Source organism: Pleurodeles waltl, chromosome 3_1 (assembly GCF_031143425.1).
Source record: "Pleurodeles waltl isolate 20211129_DDA chromosome 3_1, aPleWal1.hap1.20221129, whole genome shotgun sequence".
NCBI lineage: Eukaryota > Metazoa > Chordata > Amphibia > Caudata > Salamandridae > Pleurodeles > Pleurodeles waltl.
This window is the reverse complement of record NC_090440.1, coordinates 778129347-778154537: the sequence shown is the minus strand read 5'-3', so window position 1 is coordinate 778154537 and position 25191 is coordinate 778129347.

Below are 25191 nucleotides of genomic sequence, written 5' to 3'. Positions count from 1 at the left end.
TTCAACATAATATCCAGGGCTTACCAGAATTTGCCTTGAAACCCAGAACGCTTAGGATTAGATATATGACACCTTTTTGCAATCGCAAATAGCACGATTTGCAGAGTTGTTTTCTGACCACAAAAAGGCTTGTTATTGTGCATGAACCCCAAATTGTGATTCAGTGACACCGTTCCGAATCTCAGTTTGGGTTTGCATCCCAAATACTGATATGGAAGGGGGGGTTTATGGTGGCCCCTTCACAGAATCATATTTGTTTATATTATTGTTTAGTGACAGAAATACTTTACTGCCTACCGAGGAGTAGTTGTAGAGCATTCTCATGAGACCCTCACCCCCTTTGTTACTACTGAAAAAAATATTTTTAAGAGTAAGCAATGATCCCAGGGACTACAACCCACCCTTTAAAAATATAATCAGCATTTTTTTAAAGGCATCCCATTTTCCTGGAAAGAAAAATATGCTGCCTTTAAAAAAATGCTTTATTTCAAAGCAATTAGAGACTTCGGCAAGCCATCAGTCCTGTAATGGGTGCAATTTGTATTTGTTTGCAAATGTCAACCTATCACATTATTATTCATGAGGTAGGTTGAATTGGCTTCACTAGAATTATTATTACATTGGTTGGTTAAAAAAAGAGCACCCTGGTTGTAAAAATACAGGCTGCACATTGTGTCCGGTGCTGCATATATCTGTATAAAGTATATAGGCCTTCATTACAACGCTGGCGGTCAAAGACCGCCAGGGCTGTTTTGCCGGAAGTACCTCCAACAGGCTTCCCGCCACATTGGTCCCGGCGGTTGTAATCCCCCGGATTACGAGTCCCCCTCTCGCCAGCCTTTTCATGGCGGTATGAACCGCCATGAAAAGGCTGGCGGAAAGGGGAGTCGAGGGGCCCCCTGCCACGGCCCCATGGAGCTTTTCACTGTCTGCATAGCAGACAGTGAAAAGCGTGACGGGTGCAACTGCACCCATCGCACCGCCACAACACCGACGGCTCCATTTGGAGCCGGCTCCCGTGTTACGGCCGAGATCCCCGCTGGGCTGGCGGGCGAATGCTAGGTTTCCGCCCGCCGGCCCAGTGGATATCTACAAATAGTCACTGCAGGAGTGCGGCCGCATTGGCGACCGCACAGTGGTTTCAACTTGGTGGGCGGCATTGTATTTTGCAACCAATGCTGCATACATCTGGCTCTTGGTTACTAATATGTACTCAGACTCATGATCCTAGGGTAAACACGAGAAAGTCCCCATGAGAATATTAGAGACAAAGGTAGCTAGACCATCACATTTTCTTTCTTTCTTTGTGTTTCAAATGAACGGTAGGTCAACAGAATTAACAGACTACTTGATAAATGTTTGTGTCAACGTTATGATGAGCCCAGGTTCATTGTAAGCAAATGATGCTGTAAGTTGTGAGAAATTTCAAACAATTTGCGTCCCCAGCAGTACAGTGAACACCAGTGATGTTCCATTATAAGAGGCTAAAATTTAGCAGAGTGATTTGTTGAGTTGACTGTGCTAGAATGAACTGAAACTCTAAGTAAGTGCAGCAGGGATCTAGTGTAAGTCTTTTCATGTGGTTTCTAGTTTTAGGTCTCCCCATACCACTTGAGGTATCCAGATGGCTATAAATAGGACCTCTGGAAACTGAAGAACTGAGTACTGGGCCTTAACTGCTGCTCAAAACTGATAAGCCTGTTTTTTTGTGTTTCAGGAATTTCATAATCAGACATGTTAGTGATTTCACTTCCTTTTAAAGTAATGAGAATGAATATGTAGGGGGTAGAAGTGACAATAAAGTTGTAACCATCGTGAGACATTGGTATCCAATCTTAGTTTCCCACACTTTTATGGGATAAAATCAATAGCAGCACTGGATAGATGCTGTAAGATGGGACAGGTAGAAGAATTTAATAAGAAAGAGTCTGAGAGCAAGGAGCCAAGAACAGATTACAGACATTAATATAAGAAGAGTGTAGAGGCTTCTCCAACAAGTAGCTCTTGAGCAACTGCTAGCTCTCCAGCTACCTTTAAGTAGTTCTCCTGTGTGCAGTCCTGCCTACTAAAACATTTTTGCTAGTTTGAATTAAGATACCTATATGTACAAAAATTCAAAAGTGTGTAGTTGAGATTACAATGTGTGTATTTACAAAACTAATAAGCTGATGTTTCAAAAACATTATATACATTGTAAAATGTATTTAACAATGAAATTTGAGTGATAAATAATGTAGTATCAGGGAGACTTCAGACTCATTGGTACCAAGGGTATTACAGCTCTGACTGTTTTGTATTCTCCTTATTGAGGCATTCCCAACTGATAGATGCTTTTTTTACATTACCTGTGGCAACCCTGTCTGTGGCAGGTAGGTGATCACTTGCATGGAGTGGTCACAAATCGTGTCTGATAGGCTCACTATTACAATAGTAATAAAAGCAGCTTGGGTTGATATTCATTGAACATAAACAGCTCTTATCACAGAAAAGTTTGGAGACCCCTGATCTAGGGTTCTTACAGCATAACTGCTTACATTAGAATTGTGATTACTGACCAGTTCTTTGAAATTATCCACCAAGGATGTTAGCATTGCTGAACGAGTAGATAGCTCATCAACAACAAGAGGGTAACTACACAGGGGATGTTGTGAGTTAATCTTTTGGTCATATTGTCTATGAAACATGAGAGCTTTTATTTTATAAAAACAACATAAATGTCCTGTGTTTGCATCAGACCCAGTTATCTACAGAGTTTTTCTGACTGGCATAACAGTGCATGTCCAACAGTAGCCAGTGAGGTATTTCAATTTATCAGACTATTTGAGTTTACCAGTGGTTGTTATGAAGATAGGCCAGAAGAAGCAGGTTTATCTTCTTGGAACAATTTAGGAGAAGGCATACGATTGTTGTAAGAAGAAGTATTCAGACCTAGTGGATTCCGACCCCCTCACCGCCATCCTGTTCCTGGCGGTCATGACCGCCAGGAACAGGATGGCGGTGAGGGGTGTCCTGGGGCCCATGCCATTAAAGTGATAATAGTTTTTATTCAACATAACTGCAATTTGTGATAAGTTGTATGAACTGCAATGATTAGGATAATGAATATACCAAGCAACAGTATTGTAAAGAGGAGAGTCATTGTTATAAAGACCCCCACCATTATGCAATATATGAAAGAAATATATGTATATGTAAAAGATGGAATAAGCCCTAATACCCTAAGGAGAGTAGGTCTAACCTCCTACCTAAAAAGGAAGAGCTGGGTTCGTTAAACCTAATCTGCCAAAACCGTGTCCATGAGAGGAGCCCCCAACCCTCGTTACCTTGGAATGAGGTCTCTATCTCAGACTCCGCAGGGACACGAAGACTGGATCAGTGTCAAGATGACTGCAGCATCGGTATCAGCGATGGTGGCGATGCCCTCTGGTCGGAATCCCTCTGATTATCTGTCTAAAAGTGTGTTGTATTTATACAGATCTACAAGGTCCCCTGACATAAGTGTTATTCATAACAATAGATAACAGGCATGCTTGGGACGGCAATTAATATCAACAATCCCTCGAAAGTATAGAGAGGGAAAATCCCTAAGTGTGAATGCCTACTGTATGTTTGTCTTTCGTGCTTGATCTTGACGCCTTGGCGCAATGACACTGATAATAGAACCCATAACAAGTGGCCTAACTATAAACAAGGCCGCCATTTTAAAGGAAATAAATAATTAAATGGACTATGACAGAGCAAGCTAAGTAGGTTAAAAGTCACTGGGTGACGGGGGCACGAGTTTACAAGCCTACGGCTAAGCTAACTCCTGTTATCCCGCTAAAACAAACTAGGATTCACTACACCCTCCCCATTGCCGTAACAGGTATGATGAAGGTAAGGAAACCCAAGCGCTAAAAAAGCTGCTACTGAACCAAAAAGCCAAAAAACGAAAATGAAAACTCAAGCTAAAAAAATGTACGTAATGACAAAAATAAATGCTGTGTGTTAAAATACGTTTTAAAAAAAAAAAAAACATTCAGAGATGTTAATATCAACCATGACAAGTATCGCAAACTTTCAGTTAAATTGCAATTTTTTAGAACCAGGAACTGGCAAGCGAATTCACCAAATTATGTGCTATATGCAGGATCTTGAAGAATGTCATCGAAGTCACCATTCAAGGATCTTAAAAATGAGTCAACATCGTCTGAAGTGAAATTGAGAGCTGGGCGGACAAACGGATCCACAGAGCAGAAGTGAGCCATATTCATCGGTGTATCGACACTCGCTGCAGCGTCCTCATCCATGTTAGTTTGTATAACAGAAGGCTCATAGGTGGCCTCGCGGAGCAACCTCAGTCTCAAGGGGCATGACCGTGTATGAACCCTCATCGGGGACATCAGCAGTTCGTGGTCCACAGGAGATGTTGGTGCAACAGCAAGACAGACCATAGGCAGATGTTCAAAGAGACACCATATGCAGCGGAACACCGGTTGTACACACCAGAGTAGAGGCCGGAATGACAATGACCAGTCAAACTCTAGTTCCACCAGCAAAGGTGTACCGAAGATCCGAACCATGCGTTCACGGCACAGCGGGGTTGACGGGAGCGGCTCCATTGCTCTGTGTCGCTGGAAAAAAACAACCACCGCGAATCAGAAAAAATAGCAGTAGTAGTCCGCCAATTAAAGCCAAAATAATTAGAAAGCCACCAAACACACTGGAAAAGAGAGAATGGATGGCTGATGGGATGACTCCGAAGACAGTCTGGAAGATGGACACGAAACCAGACCCGAGAGCCTTAAAGAAATGAACAATCCCAGTTGTGCTTGAAGCATTGAATATTCTCGATTCCAACTCTCCAAAGTGTATGGGGAAATCGGTATTTAAAAGGGATTGTATCTCGGTTGATGATCTCGCAACCTGTAGAGCATACGTCTCTTTTGCGGATGTCAAGGCGACCTGTTTTTGAAACAATAGCGCCTTCAGTCTACTCAACTTGTCATAGTTCACATTAATAGTATCAATGTGGGGCCACATTTCAGATACTTGTATCTCTCGTGTGGGGGGAAACAAAACTTGGCCACAACCCGTAACGACCTTCGTGACTGAGATTGCGTAGGCAATTCCAGGTCGCAAGCCGCAACAGCTGTCATCGCTCAGAAGAACATAACTCCCATTAGAAAGAACATGAAACACTGAACGAATCAAGGGGACGGGAGTACCCTTCAGAAAACAGGCCAAATTTGCGACCCCCGCATTGCAAAGACCGTGAAGAGACACCTGTTTGCATATCATGGAATGACAAACAGTAGTCTCACATTCACTTCCGCTAAGAAAGACCTCTTGTTCGCCGTTCAGACATCGATACTCAAAGGGCAACTCCCACTCTTCCTTAATAAAGCTATCTCCTAGCCATTGATATCGTCCCACTGCAAGATGTTTCAGGCAGCTTGAGAAACAAAACGTTGAAAACGGTAAATTAATAATGCTGTGTAAGAGCCAGATAGTTGAAGGACTCTCTGCTACCGTGAAGGGCAACTTATCTAACTTTTCTACTTGAAGCAGGGTGAAACGAGCCTCTCTTTTAGCCATTGTCACTTGTTCCCTGGAAAAATTAAAAGCAGCGAATAGTTCACTCCCATTAAGGTATTTCCATGGAATGTGGCCACTTTTCAGCGTCTGCAATGCCCAACTCAGCTGCATGATGGAACGCAGCTGTGTTTGCCCATGCTATAACCGAGACAAATCAGTCTGAGTGATATCAATAGCAGATGACACTATATTCGAAAGGGAATAAATCCTGTTGGATAGCGTGTTCATGCAATTGTCGACAACAGCCAATGTGTTTTCCAAATTCTCTTTATCAAGTTGCCGTAAACGTGCAGCAGCCTCAATTTGAGAAAGTTTCCAAATTTCATTATACATGGCATATAAAAACCGTTTCGAGCGTTGTTTTCTAGGACCTAATAGGAAATCTTGTAGGTCTATACTGTCAGAAAGAGTATTCAGCTGTTGTTTCACCACTGTTAAGATGTTCGTTTGTACCCATTGTTGGCACAGCTTGCCCACACTGTATGTTGTAATTATACCAGCATGCTGACCTGACAAAAAGCGAGGGTCTGGTCTATGAATGGAAAAAACCCCTGAAGAGTTCAAAAAACGCCTTTGACACTCATCAGTATTGGTGGGCCATACCAACCATCCCCCGGGACTGGAAAGTGAAGAATTATAGTCACCAGCCTTAACCAATGCATCTAGCCTTTCCTCAGAAACATTTAGAAAGTGTTGCCAATCTTTAAATTTTGTCGGTGTTGGGATACTGGGCGTGTTTAGATCCTTTATTTTAGCTAATCCCAGACATGATGTCTGCTCAACACTGTCATTTAAAAAATCATTTGCACAGGAATTAAGCAAGCTCGAAACAAAGCCTCCCTACCCTGTATCTGCCAATCTTGCGTCCCCCATACACTCTTCAAATCGATAGTGTTCTTCCAATATTCATAACCCTCAATCGAAAGTCGGGAAACAAAGGGATCTGAATAAATCAGTTTTGTATCTGTTAGCAACAGTTTTCTAATGTGTGTCTTAGGTAATTTAAAATAATAAGATTCAGCTTTCGTTGTATCATGCCCAGAAAAGTATATGAATTTGTCACTGTAATACTTTGGACTCCCCACCCATGGTGTTGAACAAGGTTCCCATTGTGTGTAGTTAAAAAGAGGCCTATATCTAGTTGCACGGTGCAGGTAGTGATGTCCCCAATTATTATAGCAGAACATTTCACCATAATTCATTGTAAAATCATATACATCATCACTTCCAAAAGCGGAGTAGTCCTTCATTTCAGTTAGCATAGAATCCACTGTTTGGACATCCCAATCATCAGAGACAACATTAGGTGTAATAACATCAGACATAGAAATTTTGAACACGTATGGTATTTGAATTATCTCTGTAGGCTCGTATATATCGAACTGAACTTTGTCCCAAACAATCCCATCAGAAATTGGAATAGCTGTAATATTGACAGGGGACAAATCACGTCGGACCTTATGTGATGAAAGATGCGGTGTTAAAATTACATCAACAGGCTCCACTGAGGAGCGATCAGCAATATAGTGACCATTAATTAGTAAAAAGAAAACAGTCACAAAACCAATCCATAAAAACAATGCAATAATTGTCAAACAGAACCAGAGATAGTTCTATGGATATATCAAATAGTTCTTTTTAAGCCATTGATAGAACTTGCTACCTCTGGAAAGTTTGTCAGTCTCAGTTGAGGATGAATCTGAAGAAAAATCATCAATGTCCACAAAATAGCCAGAGGAAGTCTCCGCAAACACCGGACTCATCGAATTCCCATCCACTGTTCGTGGAGGTTCATGATAGATGACGTTACCAGTCGTGGAAGTGTTCATGTAAAATACAGCCAAATCCTGTAGCGGTGTGTTCTCCGAAGTTGTTACAGGAACCAACAAAAGTTCATTTTCCGCCCTCCCCATGGTCGAGGAAGTGTCTGGAACAGCAGCTGACATAGTTGCATAGTCAGTAGTAGCGATGGTCATCCTACTATGTAGAGGGATGTCCTGTTGGGTAGTGAGAGGGGATCGGGAACCACCCAAGGGACCTCCTGGTCTACTGTGAAGAATCAGCCACATGGTGTAATTTGATGTCATCAATGGAGATGAATCTGTTTGATTTGGAACCAGACAATGGCGGAAGGATGACAGTCCTGGTGCCTTTTATCCCCAAGACCGGTACAGGTGCTCTGTATGCTGGACCAAACTCTTTTCTCACAGTGATCTTCTCACAAACCAGATCCCCAACGTTAGGAATCCAGCCAGTCGAAGATTTTGCCAAATCCCTTATTCCCAGGGTGGCAGCGCTCGCAGATGATTTATCATCACGGAATTGTTGAAGCTCCTGTAAAACACCGAGACGTTCTTTTATGTCAAATGGTGTTTCTGCTGCCACCATACCAGGGGCATCAAGATTGGGAACATACATAGTTGTCCCAAAGAGAACCTCATATGGAGACTTTCCCCTCAAGGACCGTCTTGGCAGATTATTCAGTGCTCTCTGGACCCCATATAGGTGATGTAACCAACTGCGGCCTGAACCTAATACTCGAGCTGTTAAGGACTGCTTTAGATCACGATTCCGCCTCTCCACGACCGAATTTCCCTCGGGATGGTATGGTGAGGAGTAATGGAGTTCAACACCCATCGTCCTCATGGTGTCCCTGAAAGCCTTAGAGGCAAATGCAGGGCCCTGGTCCGAATGGAATGCTGCAACCGCATGTGTACCGATAAAGATCAGCAAATCTTTTATAACAGTACGGGCGTCAGCCGACCGCTGTGGCCATACCCACAGGAATCTAGAACAGGAATCTACAGCCACTAAAATGTATTTGTATGCACCATCAGGTTGCAAAGGACCACAAGGGTCCAGGTACACACAATGGAGTGGTTTGTCTGACACTAAGAGAGATGTCTGCGGAGGGCGTCTGATATTCGAGCCCTTAATCTGCTGACAAATGTCACAGCAAAGGACATACTGTTTGGTCCGTCTGCATAGACCAGGCCACCAGTACCGTTGTTGTAGAATGGTGATAGTGGCCTGTATACCAGCATGTGCAGAAGCGACACCCTCATGTGCAGCTGTAATCAGTTCCAATCTTTGATCTTCATTTGGGATCACTCGATCACCATCACCATCACCTGGAATTGTTGCAAAAGCAACATTCTGCGCACTGATATGATCTGTATAGTTCGTAGGGTATCCCTTCGGAAGGGGCTTGCCTGCAGCCAAGGCTTTAACGGCAATCAGTATTTCATTATCCAACCTCGTTCAAGAACGAGTCACTGCAGCCACAGAAGCCGTAGCTACTGAAGCTTTGGCTGCTTCGTCAGCCAATGTATTACCGGCAACATGTATTCCTACACGTTGGTGCCCCAATGTATGAACTACATGGACACATGGCAGCTTATCCTTAAGATCAGCCACCCTTCCCCACAATATTTTGTGTTTAATGGTGTTCCCTTTAGAATCTCTAAACCCGTTCAGTATCCAATGATTGAGATATTCATTGTATGACTGGACGCAATAATACGAATCACAGACGATCAAAGTCTGTGTTCCTGGCTCTGAATGTTCGAGCGCTAGAAGAAGAGCCTTAAGCTCGGCCAACTGGGCTGTGCAGTCCCCTAAGGTCTGAGTGTACGTGTTATGAGGATGAAAAACAACGTCTTCCATTACCCCGCACACGGCTGTGCAAGCTGCCGAGTACTGATGTTTAGTACCCACAGCCGGTTGTGCCGATCCGTCAGTGTAAATGATGGTATCATAACTGTCTATTGGCAATATGTGTAAGGGAGCGGGGTACTCCTGTTCATACTGGAGAAATTCTTGTGTCTGAAGTCTTGGGTCAAACACATAATCAACATCAGTGGCGGTCAGAGATGTTGCCCATTGAATCCAGCGTGGATGCAATGCCTTAGCGTTAGGAACGCTCGCTTTAGTGACAGACTCTAAGGCCGGAACCGGGGAGACAACAACAATGCGTTTCCCCTGGGCAAGCGATCTCTCCTTTATGACGGCAATCTGAACTGCGTCAGAATTTTTTCAGTGGGAGCAAAACGTTTTTCTGCATTGGAGTACAAATGTGATTTGTATGCTATTGGCACCGTGTCACCCTCATTAAAGGTGACATAGGTAAATCCTAGGGCACCAGCTATTATTCTGATGACCAAATTTGTTTTATTGTCCCGTGTGTACAAGTGTCTAGCTTCTAGCATGTCTCGTTGTATGTCCCTTAGGATGTGTGTGTGTTCAATTGTCCATCGCCTGCCAGAATAATTGGGCTGAATTAAGTCATATAGTGGCTTTACGCGTTCAGCATAATCTGGAATATATGTTCTGCCAAAATTAAAGAAACCCAGTAATGACTGCAATTCCTTAAGCGTGTTCGGAGGCTGTAGCTGAGCACACTTCTCTAGGAAGTGCGGGGCCAGGCTCTTCCCCTCGTTTGATAGTTCATATCCTAGGAACAATACACTAAGAAAGGCTATCTTGCTTTTCTTAAAATTAAATTTATATCCGAAGGCGGCAAATCCCAAAATTATCCGATCGACCCTGGCTAGATGAATGTCAAGGGTGTCATCAGTGAGATAGATATCATCCACATATGATAATGCCTCGGAATCAAGCTCCTGTAATATTGATGTGACACGGGCCGAAAACAGTCCTGGGCTGTTTTTATAGCCTTGTGGTAAACGACAAAAGCGTTTCTGAGAACCATAGGAAAATGCACTTAGGTCTCTACTTTCATGTGCTAAATTCTGGCAGAAAAAACCATTAGATATATCCAATGTAGTTTTGTATTTTTTACGCACTATATTATTAATTAGCGCTGTGCTGTGTGAATTTTGTATAGCATAAGTGCGTGCATGACTATTCAAGTGCCTATAATCAACCACTATTCTATATGAATGATCAGGTTTCGCAACGGGAAATAGCGGATTATTCATTGCCGATGTACAGGGCTCAATTACTCCCTGGTATTCAAGTTGTGACAGTATCACCGTCACTGGAGCTTTTGCTTCATGTTTAACAGGGTATTGTGGCTGCGGGTGTGGTGTAGACCGAACAGGAATAACATGACAAGGAGAGTCCTTGTCCCATCCTACATGATTACGGTATAATGCAGGTGCCTGTGCTAAAGCCCATTCAGCAGCATAGGCTTGTTTGTCTGTCTCCGGAACAAGATCGGAGAAAGAAGGCAAAATGACATCTTCCCCATGTGGGAACATGCGGACATGTTCAGGTGGCCAGTCTCTCTCGGCCAACAGGATATCACTAGTAAGTTCATCCCAAAATATTACACTAATAATGCGTTCCACGTCTCCCTCTATCTAAATTGTTAAATCAAAAACCCGATCGGATGGAAGTACGCGGCCATCCGCCGTTTCAACTGCGATGTAATCGCTAGTTGCTGTCGCATCCAGATGATCTTTCAGATCCTGGCGACATATCGTGACCTCTGCCGCGCTGTCCAACAGAGTCACTGCCCACTTCTTGTTCCTCAACAGTGTTCTCAATACTACTGGCATTTTTAACTGTCAGTGCTGCCACTTTTTTCTTTTTAAACTGTGGCTTTTGTTGAGGAGTCTTTTCTTCTTTTTTAACAGTAGACTGTGGCAAGTCTTTCTTTTCTTTCACGTATTCCAGACGTCGATCTTGACGGCCCCCTCTCTCGCTACGTCTATCCGGTGCGTCCTGAAAGGAACGAGAAGGACGTGAATCAGTATATCTGTCTGGAGTTCTAATGTTATCCCTATTTCTGAGATTATGGGGTTGATTCTAAGCTTGGCCAGAAGACCGTACCGCGGTCAAAAGACCGCGGTGGTCATTCTGGGTTTCCCACTGGGCTGGCGGGCGACTGCCAAAAGGCCGCCCGCCAGCCCAGCGGGAAACACCCTTCCACGAGGAAGCCGGCTCCGAATGGAGCCGGCGGAGTGGAAGGGGTGCGACGGGTGCAGTAGCACCCGTTGCGAATTTCAGTGTCTGCTAAGCAGACACTGAAATTCTAAGTGGGGCCCTCTTACGGGGGCCCCTGCAGTGCCCATGCCATTGGCATGGGCACTGCAGGGGCCCCCAGGGGCCCCACGACACCCCATACTGCCATCCTGTTCCTGGCGGCCGAAACTGCCAGGAACAGGATGGCGGTCGGAATCCCCATGGCGGCGCAGCAAGCTGCGCCGCCATGGAGGATTCCCATGGGCAGCGGAAAGCCGGCGGTACACCGCCGACTTTCCGTTTCTGGCCGCGGCTGTACCGCCGCGGTCAGAATGCCAAAAGGAGCACCGCCAGCCTGTTGGCGGTGCTCCCGCGGACCGCCAGGGTCAGAATGACCGCCTATATCTCCTTTCGGAGTACTCCGGATGAGGAGAATCAGCTCTTTTGTTTCTCCTATTCTTGAAATCCTTTTGTTTGTCCCAGCGTTTTTTAGACCCCTCTAGTGCTTGCCTTGTACCTTCCTTATGGGTGGTACTTGGTATGTCCAATTTTTTAGGTTTGGCTCCTAGCCCATCCCGTCCTATACTAGTATAGGTATCAGAGATTATTTTCCGTAGCTGTCTCTCTTGTTCCTGGTGTGGAGTTTCCCGGAAACGCTGGCGTATCGCCAGTGCTACTGCTTCCCCTTTAATATTACTCAATATTATTGAGGAGACGGCGTCAAAGTTACGCATCAATTTCATCCCCAGATCTAGGGCTGGTGCAGCCCCATGCTCATTTTGTATTTGTTTCAACACTTCCGGCAAATTGGCCAGTGTAGGGGTACCATGCGTGGTAGTATAAACGGCAGCGAAGACTGTACCCCAAGTGGCACATTCATCAACCGAGGGAACCATCCCGAATGGCAAGCACATAGTGAGCAATCTATGTTTCTCCTGTGGCCCCGTATGGGGGAACACAGCTTCCAGCTGATTTGTTTTCTGAGCAATCCAGAACGGTATTTTTTCTCGATCCGAGGGCACTTTACCCATAATGGTATGCACCGTTTGTGGATTAATCCCAGTAGCCAATTGATATCCACCAGCTACTGGCGGTGCTGGACGCGCTGGTGTAGTGTTCAATGTTTGCATTACGAACTGGACCAATCGTCTATATAATGCCACTAATTCATTATATAATATCCTTAAATCTACAAGCGGCATAGTCTGTATGCCTGGGTGAGGTGTATATGTGGCAAACATGGGCCACGTAGGCCCTTCATTACTTAAAGGACCTAGCCTCACTCGCTGCAGTATATGTGGTAGGGCGCCTTCAAACCAGTTTTGATGCTCCTGATATGTGAGCGATATTTCATGATACTGGTATGCTTCGTACCTTACGGGTACGTCCGCAATGTCATAAGTGTGAAATGTGTGCGTTCGTTGGTCAGCCTCAGGAAAGGCAACCCAACAATAAAATGTTTCCGTTTGGTATGCTTCAGTTGCTTCTATAATCAAAGTACCTTCCCGGCCCTCTTCTGTAAGGCCATGTGCTAATAAATGTTGTGTAAGTGCATGTCTAGCATTCGCAGGAATGTCTATGGTATTAGCCATAGTTGTGTAGAGAAACGGAACACCAAAATAGGGGAAGTTTTTTCCTTTTGTGAGTTCGAGCTCGAACAACCTACAGCCTATTTAGGAGTTACCTGTTTGGCTAAGGAGGATTCTCCCAAAGACCACGGACGTCTCCGTATAATGGTACTGAGGGTACCTGTTGTCTGTGAGACAGCGATAATCAGGGTAACCGTAAATTAGTGCCTAAACATCATTGTTGGTGGCGCCATGTCGTAGTTTGGACTCTTGCTCTGAGCAAGACTGCTGGTCTCAGGATGACAGTACTTTCATTTGTAGGTGACTAAGGGGGTCATTCTGACCCTGGCGGTCAGTGTTAAAGCGGCGGCCAACCCGCCAACAGGCTGGCGGTCCAAAAAATGGAATTCTGACCCTGGCGGGAACCGCCAACACAAGCCGCCGCTTTAACACTCCGACCACCACGGCGGCACAAACAAACAGCGCGGCGGTCACCGCCAACAGCCAGGCGGCAGACAATGTACCGCCCACCCTATCACGACTCACCAATCCGCCACCTTTTCCAGGGCGGGAGCCCCGCCGATAAAAACACGGCGGAAACAGACATTTCCAATGGAAAACGCTCACCTCGACACACTCCACGTGGAATCGGGACAGCATGGAACCGGAACTCCACATCCTCCCAGCCATTGCCTTCCTGCTCTTCTTCCAGGATCACGAACGTCGCCGCAGACGACAACGGTGAGTACTGCACCTACGACACAGGGGAGGGGGGAGGAGGAAAGGTTACGGGCACACACATACGCCACACACCCACCCCCACCCTCACCCCCACCAAAATACCTACACACCAAAGCAGATTAAAAAGTCAGAGTGACACCCCCAAACCCCCAAAACAAAAAAGCAAAGACAAAAGGCAATGATTGTAAAAATAGAACTATATTATAGCAATAATTAAGTATAGCGAACTTAGCAATATATAAAGAATTATTACACATCTAGAACTATATATATATACAAGTAGCAAAAGTCCGGCACAGTGTTGCAAAGTTCAAATGTCCGTGGGCCAATGTGCAACAATACATGGGCAAAGCCCACACACGAGATCAAGTCCATTGGAGAGAACACTGCTGGGGCATCACAAAAATAAAATACTGGCACCTCAGGGGAAAGGGAAGGGGGGCACCTCAGCCACATGAGTCCACGACGCCAGATCCACGAAGGGCCTCCATGCCCACTGTGCCATCCTGGGGAGTGCAAAGCCACAGTCTCTCAAGTCTCTACAGTGGGTGGATTGCCCACTGTTCCATCCTGGGGGGTGCAAAGCCACAATCCATCAGGTGGATTACAGAGTCTCGTGAAGCCCTGCCCGACACAGAACCGGGCCTGCCAATGGGCCAGCGGTGCTTGAGATGAGGGCCCAGCAGAGCGGTGCTTGAGATGAGGGCCCAGCGGAGCGGTGCTTGACAGGAGGGCCCAGCGGAGCGGTGCTTGACAGGAGGGCCCAGCGAAGCGGTGCTTGACAGGAGGGCACAGCGGAGCGGTGCTTGAGATGAGGGCCCAGCGGAGCGGTGCTTGACAGGAGGGCCCAGCGGAGCGGTGCTTGAGATGAGGGCCCAGCGGAGCGGTGCTTGACAGGAGGGCCCAGCGGAGCGGTGCTTGACAGGAGGGCACAGCGGAACGGTGCTTGAGATGAGGGCCCAGCGGAGCAGTGCTTGAGATGAGTGCCCAGCGGAGCGGTGCTTGACAGGAGGGCCCTGTTCAGCGGTGCCTGTCTTGGCGGGGCCCTGTTCAGCGGTGCTTCTCACGGCGGGGCCCTGTTCAGCGGTGCCTGTCTTGGCGGGGCCTTGTTCAGCGGTGCTTCTCACGGCGGGGCCCTGTTCAGCGGTGCCTGTCTTGGCGGGCCCTGTTCAGCGGTGGTTCTCACGGCGTGGCCCTGTTCAGCGGTGCTCCTCACGGCGGGGCCCTGTTCAGCGGTGCTCCTCACGGCGGGCCCTGTTCAGCGGTGCTCCTCACGGCGGGGCCCTGTTCAGCGGTGCCTGTCTTGGCGGGGCCCTGTTCAGCGGTGCTTCTCACGGTGGGGCCCTGTTCAGCGGTGCCTGTCTTGGCGGGCCCCTGTTCAGCTGTGCTTCTCACGGCGGGGCCCTGTTCAGCGGTGCTCCTCACGGCGGGGCCCTGTTCAGCGGTGCCTGTCTTGGCGGGGCCCTGTTCAGCGGTGCTTCTCACGGCGGGGCCCTGTTCAGCGGTGCCTGTCTTGGCGGGGCCCTGTTCAGCGGTGCTTCTCACGGCGGGGCTCTGTTCAGCGGTGCTCCTCACGGCGGGGCCCTGTTCAGCGGTGCCTGTCTTGGCGGGGCCCTGTTCAGCGGTGCTCCTCACGGCGGGGCCCTGTTCAGCGGTGCTCCTCATGGCGGGGCCCTGTTCAGCGGTGCTCCTCACTGCGGGGCCCTGTTCAGCGGTGCCTGTCTTGTGTTTCGAGTGAACCACACCTGGCCAATACTTCCCGCTCAGTCAGCATCGGACCTTTCCGTTGCGGGGCCCTCCTGTGATGGAGTCCTGGGGCCCTGGGTCTCCTCCGATACCCCCGGAATGGGGCTGGTGGGGCCCTCATGGCCAGGTCGGGTGCTCCCTGCCTTTTGCGCTTTGCTGCCCTTGCCCTCCTTGACAGACTCTCCGTGGCCCTTGGCTCCCTTACCCGATGTGGCAGGTGACGGTGCAAGGCTACCCTCCTTGGGGGCAGGCGTATCAGGCCTGTCGCGCCTGCCCTTCAGTTTTTTGCTCCTCTTCCCAGGGGGGGGGCTGGCTGTGCCTTTGCTGCTGGCCGATGTCCCTGCCCAAGGAAAGGGCGGACTCCAAAAACCAGACACGACGTTCTTGGGAGTTGCTGGGCTGGTGGTGGCTGAGGTGTTTTTGGAACTCTTACGAGATGGAGGGGGTGGGTCAGGTGAGGAAAAGAGGTCCAGTTTATAGAGGATTAGTTTTTTAGGAGCCATGGGAAGGGTAGCTGGAGTGGGTATGGGAGTGGAGGAAGAGGATGTGGTTGTAGGAGAGTCAAGTCTGGTGTCTTTGGGTGCAGGTGCTTGGGCTGGAGGCTGACGTGAGGTGGATGGCTGTTGGTTGGGTGCCTGCCTGCGTTTGTGTGGTTTGGAAGCGGGGGTGACAGACACACTGGGAGAGGACACAGGGGACGTGTGCATGGCAGTGGGGGTGGTGACTGCACGTGTGCGGACTGGTCTGGAGGGTGTGCTGGTGATGGGTGTACTGGCTGATGGTGGTGTGCATGCAGGTGTGAGTGTAGATGTCACAGGGAGGGAGGAGGGAGACGAGGAGGTGGGGGACACAGAGGAGGTAGTGGTTGTTGGCATGTCTGCATCTGGATGTTGCTTGTGTGAATGCTTGTGTGTTCTGTGGTGCTTATGTCTGGATGAGCTTCCCTTGGGTGTTGAGGTGTGTGCAGGCTGGTCTGTAGGTGTGGATGGGATAGGCAGAGGAACAGGGGAGTGGGACTGGGTGGAGGGAGTTAGAAGAGGGAGGCTGGAGACAGGGACAATCGCTGCCGTCAGTGCTGAGGCCAGAGGGTTGAACGATCGCTGCTGGGTAGCCTGACCCGAATGAAGGCCCTCCAGGTATGCATTGCTTTGATGCACCTCCCTCTCCACACCCTGGATGGCATTCAAAAGGGTAGACTGCCCAACAATGATGGTCCTCAGGAGGTCAATGACCTCCTCACTGAGGGCAGCAGGGGTGACTGGGGCAGGGCCTGAGGTGCCTGGGGCGAAGGAGATGGCCGCCTTCCTGGCCGTGCGGGCACGGGCCGAAGGCCGAGGGGCTGCTGGGAGGGCGGAGCTGGTGCGCTGGGTGGCGGCTGTACCTGTAGTATCGGTGGGCACGGATGTTGCTGCCACCGCAAGGGAGCTCCCATCCGAGGACGTGTCGGTGTCACTGACGTCTGCACGGGTCCCCGTGGTGGAGCCCCCCTCGCCCTCCGTCTCACTGGTCATGTCGGAGTCTGTTGCATGGCCCTCCGGGGCCATGTGAGATGCAGCTCCCTCTTGCGCCGATGCCACTTCCCCTCCGCCTGATGATGCTAATGCACACATTCACAGAAAAACAAAGAAAATGGGGGGGGGGTGGAGAAATAAAGACAAGTTGAGTGCATGCATTGGGGACACCGTTGGCGGAGAGGACAGACACAGAAGCCCCCTGCACTACGCTGCGCACTTGGGGTACACTACTCATTCACTGGGACATACCCTACAAGCCTATGGGCGACTACTGCCCACACAGAATACACAGGTCCATGAATAGTGTTACTAGGCACCCTACAGAGGTGGGGGGCGGGGGCACAGGACCATACCTCACGGAGGGGCCTAGCCTACAGAAATCGCCCTGGCCTAGGGATACCCACAGCCCTCCTCCCCCACCCAGGCACCTCCACTGCGCGCAAATATAGCTGAATGGGCTGGTACTCACCCCCTTGTGTCTGCTGTGATGTCCTCAAGCGCCCATCTAAATCGGGGTAGGCCACCGCCAGGATCCGGGACATCAGGGGGGTCAAGGTACGGCTGGCACCCCTCCTAGGTTGGGAGGCCATCCCCAGCAGAGCCTTGGCGGTCGTCCTGCTCCCGCGGCGGATGTCCTCCCACCTCTTGCGGCAGTGGGTGCCCCGTCTGTTGTGGACCCCCAGGGCCCGGACGTCCTTGGCGATGGCACGCCAAATATCGATCTTCTGATGGGCGCTGACCTATGTGACATGTACAGGGGGGGGAAAAGAAACATCATCACTTTTCTGCATGCTCGATGTGAGTGGCCCCCCCTCCCCAAACTTGCCATGTGGCACATGCTCTCATCTGTCTAATTCGCTCCCCTCCCCTCCATCGTACATCCACCCCACTCATCACAGGCATTGCCCACTATGCATTGGCCCCCGTGTACTCACCTGTTGGTCTGGAGGACCGTAGAGTAGCGCATACTGGGGGAGGACCCCGTCCACGAGCTTCTCCAACTCTTCGGAACTGAAGGCGGGGGCCCTTTCCCCAGTCGCAGCAGCCATTGTCTCTTCCAGACCGAGGTCACAGCAGCACTTGCAGTATAGGTCCTCTCCTGTGGATGCTCAGGTCTCGTGTGATTAAGCAGAGAGAAAATGGCGGTCACGCCCGCGGCGGTGCGTACCGCGGCGGTGCATACCGCGACCGCCGGCGCACATCGTCATTGGCTCCTGAAACCCATAGGGTTCAATGTTTACCAATGCTGCTTTGCGCCGCGGTCTTCGACCGCCTACCGCCACGGCGTGCCCCGCCAGCGCAATGACCTCACTTTACATTGTCACACTTCACAGGTCAGGCAGCCGCCATTTCAAGGGCCCACATGGCTTAATTCCTACTGCGTCACACATGGCTAGGCCTTGCATCGACACTCATACAAGCTATTCAATCCAGAGAGATTTGTGTACTGTGCAGGCTGTGGGAACTTACCTGTGGGTTGATTGACTCTGTGCTCCATGTTGTCCTTCCTAGGCACCGTCCGCTGGGACTTGCGAGGAGACGGAGGAATGTTCCCGTGTACAGACCGCTGGTGGACCTGTCAACAATGGAAGAACGACATGTCATACTCACCTACAGACTCAACAGTGCCACTATACAGGAACTGTGTGCCCAGCTGGAGCCAGACCTGATGTCACCCATCCGCCAACCCACAGGGATTCCGCCTCTAGTGCAGGTGCTGTCAGTACTCCATTTTTTGGCTAGTGGATCATTTCAGACTACAGTGGCCATTTCATCTGGGATGTCTCAGCCTATGTTTTCAAGGGTATTGTCCAGAGTGTTGTCTGCCCTGATGAAATACATGCGGAGCTACATCATTTTCTCTTAGGTGGGTGACTTGCCTACAGTGAAGGGTGATTTCTATGCCCTTGGACACATTCCCAATATCATTGGTGCCATTGATGGTACCCATGTGGCTTTTGTCCCCCCAAAAGACAATGAACAGGTGTACAGGAACCGAAAAAGTTATCATTCGATGAATGTCCAGGTGGTCTGTTTGGCTGACCAGTACATCTCCCATTTAAATGCCAAGTTCCCAGGGTCAGTGCATGACGCGTACGTCATGTGAAATAGCAGCATCCCTTATGTGATGGAACAGCTACAGAGAGAGCGTGTGTGGCTAATTGGTGACTCTGGTTACCCCAACCTGCCTTGGCTATTGACCCTAGTGAGGAATCCCAGGACAAGGGCAGAGCAACGGTACAATGAGGCCCATGGGCGTACTAGGAGGGTGATCGAGCGCACCTTCGGCCTCCTGAAGGCCAGGTTTAGGTGCCTGCATATGACAGGTGGATCCCTAATGTACTCACCAAAGAAGGTGTGTCATATCATCGTGGCCTGCTGCATGCTTCACAACCTGGCTTTGCGATGCCAGGTGTCTTTCCTGCAGGAGGATGGTCCAGATGGTGGTGTTGTGGCCGCTGTGGAGCCTGCGGAGAGTGAAGAGGAGGAAGACGAAGAGGACGACACAGACAACAGGGACAGAGTGATACTGCAGTATTTCCAGTAACACACAGGTAAGAATCTACTCCTGCATTTTATTATATCTGTGACAGTACTGGCTCTCTACTGTCTGACCTTTCACCCCAATGTATGGTAACTTAGTTGTGAATTTGCCTTCCTATTTCAGTGATCTGGTCCCCACGGAGTGCCCTCTGGTTTATTTCCCCATGGACTACCGCTGTGTGACACTGGTATGTTGTCATCACAATGTATTTGGACATTTTTGGTTGGTTATATCGAATACATTTGGTTTAAAAAAATAAATAGCAGACTCCAGATGGTTTTTGTGCAATAATTGTGTTTATTGAAGTGCAAAAATTGGTGTATAGTTCAAAAAGGGTGATGGGTGATGGTGGAGGCATGTCCATGGCAGAGTCCAGACTCTCGTTCGCACAGGTGCATTGTCCATATGCCTGTGGAAGGTGGAGCAGGGGCAGTTCAAGGTTGGACAGGGTGAACAAGTGGGACAGTGGGATGACATCCGGGGGGATCCGTGCATGGCGGGGGTCTTGACATCCTACTCTGTCTTCTTCCTAGATCTCAGGCCTTTCTTGCGGGGTGGTTCATGTTCTGCAGGGGGTGGGGTCCGGGTGGCCCGTTGCTGTTGTGTCGGGGCCTCCTGACCACTAGCGCCGGCGGAGGTGGTGGGCTGTTCTTCCTTCATGCTAGTGGCAGGGGCCCTTTGGGGGGCCACATGGTCCCGCAATGTGGTGACAATCTGGTTGAGTGTCACCACGATTGTACCCATTGCGGAACTGATGCTGCGCAGTTCTTCCCGGAACCCCATGTACTGGCCCTCCTGCATGGCCTGGATCTCCTGGAACCTGGCCAGGACCGTCGCCATAGTCTCTTGGGAGTGGTGGTACGCTCCCATGATGGTGGTGAGGGCCTCTTGGACAGTAGGTTCCCTAGGCCTGTCCTCCCTCTGTCGCACAGCAGCCCTCCCAGTTCCCCTTTGTTCCTGGGCCTCTGTCCCCTGGACGGTGTGCCCACTACCACTGCCCCCAGGTCCCTGTTGTTGTTGGGGTGGTGGGTTGCCCTGGGTGCCCTGTAGTGGTAGACACACCGCTGCTTGACCTGTCCTGGAGACAGAGGCATGGGCCCGCTGGGTGGGTGCTGTGCTGGGGTTTACAGAGGGGGGTAGGTCTGCTGGGGCCTGTGGCTGCCTGAGTGGAACCGACTGTCTAGAGGTCCCCGATGGTCCGGGCTGGTCATCAGGTTCTAGGTCGACAGAGCTGCTGTCATCACTGGGGGCCTGTTCTGGGGAGGGATGGACATTTCTGGACCCTCCGGGCCGGTGTGTTTGCGTTCGGGCCCTGCAGGGGTAAAAGAGTATGGTTATTGCTTCTGTGTGTGCCATGGCGTGCGATTTGTGGGTGCCCTTGTCCCCCAGTGCTGGCATTCCCTTGTGGGAGGAGTTGAGAGGGTGGTTTGGGGGGGGGGATGGGTATGTGCAGTGGTCATGCTTAGGTGATGGGTGTCCATGGTTTGTGTTGGCGTTCAGGGGTTGGTGTTGGTTTGGGTGGGTTGTGCTGGTGAGACATTAGCATGGAGGATATGTGCTGGGAGGTTGGGGGTGAGGGTGAGGGTGGGGGTGGGGGTGGGGGTTGGCATGCTGGTGGTTGGGGGGGTGAAGTAGTTGAGATTAGACTTACCAGAGTCCATTCCTCCGCCTACTCCAGCGAGGCCCTCAGGATGCAGGATGTTCAAGACCTCTTGCTCCCATGCTGTGAATTAGGGTGGAGTGGGTGGGGGTCCGCCGCCAGTCTTCTGCACAGCGATGTTGTGTCTTGACACCATCGTCCGCACCTTCCCCCGTAGGTCGTTCCAGCGCTTTCGGATGTCTTCCCGATTTCTGGGATGCTGTCCCACAGCGTTGACCCTGTCGACGATCCTTTACCATAGCTCCGCCTTCCTGGCTATTGTGGTGTGCTGCACCTGTGTGCCGAAGAGCTGGGGCTCTACCCTAATTATTTCCTCCACCATGACCCTGAGTTCTTGGTCCGAGTACCTGGGGTGTCTTTGGGGTGCAATGGGGTGGTGTGGATGAGGTGTGGGGTGGTGTTTGTGGTGATGAGTGTAGTGGTGTGTGGTGTTTTGTGCGTAGATGTAGTGTGGGGGATGATGTTGGGTTCCTGTGTGTGTTGTGGTTTGCGTTCCCTGTGCTCTCTCTCTGTGTATTGCGCCTTGTCTCTGAATTTCGATTTTTGGGGGTTTGTGGGTGATGTGGGTGTGTGTTTTATATCGTATTGATTGTGTGGGAGTGGTGTTTGTTTGTGTATCAGGTGTGTGTATTTGTAATTGTCCAATGTGGCTGAGTTTTCTATGTGTGTGTCTATTTTGACCGCGGCGGTGTGTACCGCCAATGGGATACCGCGGTTGAAAGACCGCCACGTGGATTCGTGGGTCATAATGGCATGGGCGTATTTCTGTTGGCGTGACGGTGGAGGTTTGGTCATCTCCAGTTTATCGCTGACCGCTGATGTGGCGGCCTTCAGTGGAGGACGGGTTTTTGGCGGTTTGGCAGTTGTGGGTCAGAATGACCCTGGCGGGTTACCGCGGCCGCGGCGGTGTTATGGCGGTCTTCTGAACGGCGGTAACTACCTTTTACCGCCCGGGTCAGAATGACCCCCTAAGTCTCTTCCTACAACTATTTGTAACTGTTGTCCAAACCTTACCGGCTTACTAGCAGTACCTCACCAAAAACACAATAGTAAAAGGTGATTTGTAGCAGTCGCTTACGCATGGACTCAAAATACAATATCTCAGGGTTGTCGTGGTTAAACGGAAATTACCCTTTTCTCACAGATTTATTATGACTCATACAAACAAAGGCAATAACACAGATGCAGTAAAGTTATAATAGTTTTTATTCAACATAACTGCAATTTGTGATAAGTTGCATGAACTGCAATAATTAGGATAATGAATATACCAAGCAACAGTATTGTAAAGAGGAGAGTCATTGTTATAAAGACCCCCACCATTATGCAATATATGAAAGAAATATATGTATATGTAAAAGATGGAATAAGCCCTAATACCCTAAGGAGAGTAGGTCTAACCTCCTACCTAAAAAGGAAGAGCTGGGTTTGTTAAACCTAATCTGCCAAAACCGTGTCCATGAGAGGAGCCCCCAACCCTCATTACCTTGGAATGAGGTCTCTATCTCAGACTCCGCAGGGACACGAAGACTGGATCAGTGTCAAGATGACTGCAGCATCGGTATCAGCGATGGTGGCGATGCCCTCTGGTCGGAATCCCTCTGATTATCTGTCTAAAAGTGTGTTGTATTTATACAGATCTACAAGGTCCCCTGACATAAGTGTTATTCATAACAATAGATAACAGGCATGCTTGGGACAGCAATTAATATCAACAATCCCTCGAAAGTATAGAGAGGGAAAATCCCTAAGTGTGAATGCCTACTGTATGTTTGTCTTTCGTGCTTGATCTTGACGCCTTGGCGCAATGACACTGATAATAGAACCCATAACAAGTGGCCTAACTATAAACAAGGCCGCCATTTTAAAGGAAATAAATAATTAAATGGACTATGACAGAGCAAGCTAAGTAGGATAAAAGTCACTGGGTGACGGGGGCACGAGTTTACAAGCCTACGGCTGAGCTAACTCCTGTTATCCCACTAAAACAAACTAGGATTCACTACACCATGTCTGTGACTGGTTTTTAATACAGCAGTTTTTTTTTATTGCAGCCTGTTTTCCTGAAAGGAAAACGAGTTGCAATACACTCGAGAAAATGAAACTTTTTTGTTTCAGTTTTTCAGAGCCATTCACAAAGGGGAAGGGGTCCCATAGGGACCCCTTCCCTTTTGCGTATGGGTTAGCACCCATTTGTAATGGGTGCTAACTGCGAACTGCTTTGCGACCGTGTTCGCAGTCACAAAGCAATTCTGCATTGCGATGCGAATCGCAAATAGGAAGGTGAATGAGCATCGCGATGCGCGTTTTGTGTGGCACAAACAGCGAAATTCGCTGTTTGCACCATACAGAACTCTTTGGCCCATAGTTCTCTTCTGTGCATGGGAGTGACATGTCAATGTAGGAGCCAATTTCCTTTCTGTTTGGCTTTACCAGTGATTTTTGTTTTATTGTTTATTTTTTAGCACGAGCCGGTATTGCCTAACAGACTGCTACCAGGCTGCTCACTTCCCATTCTGCCTCTTGCAGTGATTTGTTCAGAGAAGTAGCATGTTTTCTTCTTTTACTGCAGCCTACTGCACAGCGGCCCTTAATGAATGTTTCATGAACTGTACTACAGTAATGGGAGACAGTAGCGCACACACAAGAAGTATAATTTCTGGAGTTTGGTACAGGAAGCAACACAGCACCTCAATAGAAATTCACTCTTATACAGAGCCACCCAGTCCAAGATGGCTGGCGTACTGTCAATTTCTGGCACTAAACAATATGCTCTTCGGGTTTTTTTTTTATCGCCTTGGTGATGATTTCATACAGTTGTTTTATTGCATGATAGATTTTTTTTCAAGAGTAAATTTTGCACTTTAAGAAGCCTTTTCTGGTTTCAAATATAGTAATGTTAATGTTATAAAACATTTTTTGTAATGGTTTTTAACACATACTGATTAATTCAAAGGTGATCTCTACGTTCATGGCTTTTTCATTAGGAGCACATACTATTTTAGGCTTTTGTGCCTTTCTACTGTGAAGCTGACAGATAATATTAAGAGGATGTGGTGCTATGGCCAAAACTGCCTACTTTAGAAAGTGGAGAAGGAGGTTTGAGTCTCTGCGTCAACGTAACATCCTGTGATTCTGGTCAAATTACTTATAGTGCACACACAATGTGCACGTTGCTGCCAATCTGCAGAAACCGCATTCCAGCCCTGACCATTCCCAAATGAGAGACGCAACCAGAGTAAGGTGGTTTACCAGGACAAAGCTTTTTAAGACACACAGGGCCTCATTTAGGTGGCCTTTGCACCACCGTTCTGTAATATTTTTTTTTTACCCAACAGTGACACAAGCAGTGAGCTCCACTGCTCCACGTTAACAAAGTGTCACATAGGACCCCATGCATCAGTTTGTAAAGCCTTGCATCACAATATACCTGCACCAGGTATAACGTATGCAAGGTAGTTTCAATGATTATAGGACTAGAGGACACATGAAAAGCAAACAGTACACAGACTGTACAACAAATACAACAACTGTCTTTTGACTTATCCGTTTGTAGTGCAAGTTCTCCAGAACGCAGTGTGCCAGTAGGACCCATTTCCATACACATCACTGGCCTCTCAAGGGCATCAGTGAAATTGTTGGCAAAAGCATAAACTTAGAGGCATATTTATACTCTGCTTGTTCCGAATGTGCGTCAAAGATTTTGACGCACATTCGGCGCAAACCCTGCCCCATATTTATACTTTGATGCCCGACCCCGCGGACGTCAAAATCCCACCATGTGCGTCATTTTTTGGAAGGGGGAACCTGCCTTGCATTAATTATATGCAAGGTAGGCATTCCCTTCCAAAAAATGACTTTAAGGCCTGTGCGCCTTATTTATACTCTGGCGTCATTTTGACGCACAGGAGG